This window comes from Onychostoma macrolepis, chromosome 13, assembly GCF_012432095.1.
Source record: "Onychostoma macrolepis isolate SWU-2019 chromosome 13, ASM1243209v1, whole genome shotgun sequence".
Taxonomy (NCBI): Eukaryota; Metazoa; Chordata; class Actinopteri; order Cypriniformes; family Cyprinidae; genus Onychostoma; species Onychostoma macrolepis.
The window spans coordinates 20,902,683-20,907,755 of NC_081167.1; positions in this window are offsets into that span (position 1 = coordinate 20,902,683).

Genomic DNA, 5,073 nt, shown 5'->3' on the forward strand with positions numbered 1-5,073 from the left:
AGAGACGCAAACAGGTCTACCTGAGCGACTCCGAAACTTCTCCAAATCAGCTGGATCGTCTGGGGATGGAGTCTCCACTCTCCAGGGAGCGCAGCTCATGACAGCTCGTCAGGTGCCCAGTTGTGCAGGCCCGGGATGTGAATGGCACAAAGCGAACTCAGATGTTTCTGACTGCTCTTGAACGTATTCAAGCAGTTCAACACCGACTGAGCACATTCATGCGTGAGGCGTGCTGTCTGTTCGACCGAGTCCAACTCCATAACAAGAAAAGAGATCCTCTGCATCGGAGAGAGTTTGCTCTTTTCCCAGTTGACACGAAGGCCCAACTGGCTGAGCACCAAGTCCCTGTGTTCACACAACTGATCCTGAGACTGAGCTAGTATGAGCCAGTCGTCGAGGTAGTTGAGAATGTGAATGCCCTGTTCTCTCAGAGGAACAAGGGCTGCCTTCGCAACTTTCGTGAAGACACGGAGCGTCAGGGACCACCCGAAGGGCAGGACCTTGTACTGATATGCCCGTCCTTCAAACACATACCCGAAGGAATGGCCTGTGGGCAGAAGGATCAACACATGGAAGCACGGACGCTCCTGGACATCTCACAATCCAGAGAACTCGCGGTGACCTTCGTCACTCTCAGCGCGAGGTCAGTTGCGGTTCGGAGCCCTTTCAGAACTTCCGGATTATGAGCACCCTCGTGCAGGTCCCTCAGTGCTTTTAGCCTGAAGAACCTGCATTAACGCCATAGCGTAAGGTGGAGGCAGCTTCTCCACAGGCTACATAAGCGTCGCCGGTCAGACCAGACGAGTACCTACAGGCCCGGAAGGGGAGGCACGGTTTGCCCTGCTGGGTGGAGGCGGTATTAGGACACAACTGCATCGCAACTGACCGCTCCACCAGGGGGACCCCTGTATACTCCCTAGCTGCATCACCACCTAGCTAACAGGTCAGTTTCTGGCAGTAAAAGGTGCCGTCCACGACCTGGTAAGAGAGGTACCGGGCAGGGAGCTGAGAACCAGCACAAACTACCCCGAGAAACCAGTCGTCCAACCTCGAGGGCTTGGGACACGGTGGAGGTCTCCACTCAAGCCCTACCCTCTCAGCGGCCCGGGAAAGCATAGCCGTCATTTCCGGATTCGACTCAGCAATCAACATCCGGTCCTCAGGAGGAGCACCAAGGATACTGCTGGTATGCTCCTTGTAGAGGACCCAGCACGTTCCATTGGCAGCTCAACACAAGAGGAGCGATGGTCCCTCGAGGGTTGGTTCCCTGGAGGGTTTGCCACCACTGTAACCCTCAGACCACCCGTGCCACCACCTGAAGTAGTCCTCGCTTGTCTGCAGCCAGGACGAGAACCAGATCGAGGCAGAGGCAACAGAGCTCCACCCCTTTGTCGAGGAAATGGAGCCTGGCCCGCAACTCCGAGATGATCATCTTCCCACAATGAGAACATGACCCATCCACGAACGCTACCTCAGCATGCTTCCTGCCCAGGCACGTGAGGCAGTGATCGTGACCATCACCCGGCGCCAGGTAACGACCACATCCAGAAACGCACGGGTGACACGTTGTCTATAGCAAGACCCAAATCGTCTTTAAAGTCGCCAGACATTTGCCAGATGCAATGTTGTCTTTAAAAAGACGCACCCGTGAATGCTCTTTTAGAGAAAAAGCTCTTTTAGCTAGCTGAAGCACACAGGGGAGATGATCGCCTGCAACACAAACAGGGGGTAGTGCAGCCTGATGTGTGCAACCCACTCGACACGGGAAATCACCACCGCTGAAGCGCCGTACCGCCAACACCAAGCACTCCAAAGAGCGCGGTGTACTCGTTTAGTCTTCTCTCAGTAGAGTAGTCAGGAGCAAAACGATGTGATCACTCGGCTCAGAAGCGAAAAGCTGAATATGCACTGCGCCCGCTGCCTACGCATACTCACGCTGTGATCAGCGGCAGCCAAAGTTCATTGGCTCGTTTAGTTATACTCGAAGTGGATTGGTCTCTCTAAGCGAGATCCCAATTCGTCGGTCACCCACTGAAAGGGAACATTTTTCAACAGCGCTGAGTGACACTAAATGACAAGTTGTGTCACAATTTTTGCAACCTTAAAAACACTTTTTGGAACCTTAATCTTCTATTAACCCAAAAAAAACGGAACCTTAATAGATCCTTGCCCAAAAGTACCTATGTAGATTTATTTAAAACGTTGACTTCTGCCCACTGATTAGACATAACCACAGTAAGTGTCACCCTGATCTGCATCTTATTAGCAATTGGCCAGTGTAAATATGCTGAAATAGCCTTGTACCGCTAACCTTTGAGCTGTTGACATACTCAGCCCACACACTTGACTGGAAGGCTGCACATACACAGGCAGAATTTGTTTTTATTGTATCCTTTTATGTCAACTAGCTTTGCTTTTGCTTTTGTCTATTGATTAATTGAGTTTAGAATAGGTTTGGCAGCATAGCAGTCCAGATGTGGACTGAATTCAGCAGGGAAGACTGTGCTGGGAGACTGAGACAGTTTATCAGAGATTTTTGGCACGGATTAGGCTGGAAGATGGAGTCAGTGGTCACATCACTGGGGTAGCTCACTGCCACACTCCCTCTCTGCTGCTCTCTTGAAATAACTCAACCATTCAGTGGCAACAGTGTGAACTCAAGCACCAAGATTACTACAGTATGGCTAAAGAGCAAGTTTTTTGAGAGTTGCATCAGTTACGACGAGTACGATGATCCACTGAATGCATCAGTGATAAGTTACAGAACTTTTTTAAAAATTGCTTAGACATTCATTAGACTCTTAAATACAAATATTTTCAGGTTCGAGGTGATCAAAGTCTGCCAGATTAACACACCCTCTAGGCAAAAGCCCATTTGGATTGAGATCTTGAGATATAAAAGAGGTTTAGACTTGATCTAACGCTGATAAAACAGACAGCAGAGTTATGATAGTTCAAATGTACACAATCTAACAGCAGGAAAAATGGCTGCAAGGAATGTGGGAGGCTGGAGCAGGTGTTCCCTGGTGAGGGCAGGGTTATTTTGTCCGGCTTTGTGAGTGCTGTGTGAGGAGAGTTCGCATTAAAACCTGACACCTGCTTACATTCACTATATCCAACACCCTCAAAGTGTTTCCTCCATCTAACACAATGCATTTGCTTCAAAGAAGCACAGATGCTTGCTAGGATTCAAATGTGCCACTAGAGCATAATAATTGAAATGTTTGTTTATATGAGAAATTAATAGTAATGCTTCTTGTACTGAATTTAATGCATTGCTACATAATACACCTTGATAATAATGTCAAGTTAATACTTGCACAACCGTTCAAAAGTTTGGGGTCTGTAATTTTTTTTTTTTTTTTTTCACGAGTCTCTTATTCTTACTGAGAATGCACTTATTTGATCCAAAATGCAGTAAAATAGTAATGTTGTGAAATGGTATTACAATTCAAAATAATATTCCAATTTTAAAGGGGTCATATAATGCCCATTTTCCACAAGCTGATATTATTTTTTAGGGTCTTAATAAAAAGTCTGTAACATAGTTTGGTTAAAATTTCTGATTGGTAGTGTAAAAAACACCTTTTTAACCCCGTCAAAAACAGCTCTTTGTCAGAGCAAGCCGTATTGTGACATTCTCCTTTAAATGTTAATGAGCTTTGCTGACTCCGCCCCTCTCTTCCTGGCCCTCTCTGAGGGACTGTTTACTTTAGCCGCATTCATGTGAAACTTGCTAATTAGCACATTATTAGGAAAGGCCATTTGCAAAGATTAATTAAAAAAACCTTGCACTCACTTTTTCTGTAGGTGAAGCTGGATCATGAATGATTTGCGCGAACATAGACGCATTTAGGTAGATGGAGGGCGCATTCCCTTCAGAACCAAACCTAATCCTCTTCAGCCGCTCAGATGAAGGGAGTAAATGACTACTGCTATGTTCATTATTACATCCAACAACAAAACACCTCAATCGCTTAGGAGTCATTCTTGTCTACATCTGCTCCGGCGGTGAAACAACTGATGACAGCTCACTCAGGGCGGGTCTGAGGTAAAATACCAGTGCAGTCTGTGCTGAAATGCTGCTGTCAATCAACAATCGTGGGAGGGGCCTCCGTCCGTGTGACGTCACATAGACAGACGGCTCGATTTGTGAAAGGGGTAAAGATTTAACAAGATTACGAAAAAAAAAAAGCACTGGGTGGATTTTTATCATTATAGGGTGGTTGTGTACACACACTGCCAACACACATTTCAGTTCAAACAACTTGTAAAAGTGCACGTAGCATTATATGACCCCTTTAATATATTTTAAAATGCAATTTATTCTACTACTTTCTGTTGATTTGGTGCTAGAATTACAGGCAATAAAGCTGTTTCTGATTCTGATATAGTAACAATTTATAAGTCTTTACTGTCACTTTTGATCAATAAAATCATCCTTGCTGAAAAAAGTATTAATTTCTTTGGAAAAAAAAATAAAAAAATCATACTGACCACAAACTTTTGAATGTAGTGTATGTAGATCCACAACTGGACGACAAAAAATCAATATAGATTTAAACTGGTTAAATGTTCCCAGAATCTATGCACCAGATTACAGATGTATTATGTATTAGACATGGTTACACTACAATTGGAATTCCAGACAGGGTTTTCCCAAGAGACATATTGGGAAAGACGGACATTCCCTTTTGAGGTTAATCTGATCTGATAATGCTCTAGACCACTGCCTCCATAAGCACTTTTAAATTACAGCCTTGCGATTACATGGTCTGCAGGGAAAAAAAGAAAACAGATGCAAAAGATCAACAAATGCACTGTTTCCTTATATAAGTCTTGTATAATATATGGAAAAGTACTGCACAATTTAAGGATTAGATTTACTTATTAATTACCAAACAGCAGGAGTTCCTTTTGCATAGTTATCATTAACAGATGTGTTTCTAAATAAAAACACTATTAAAATTTAACTGTAAGGACTTCATATTAAAAAAGCTCTTAAGTGGCTAAATAAATAAATAAATAAAATAAAAGGGAAAATGCAAATATTCATAGAAGAGAATAGTTTAT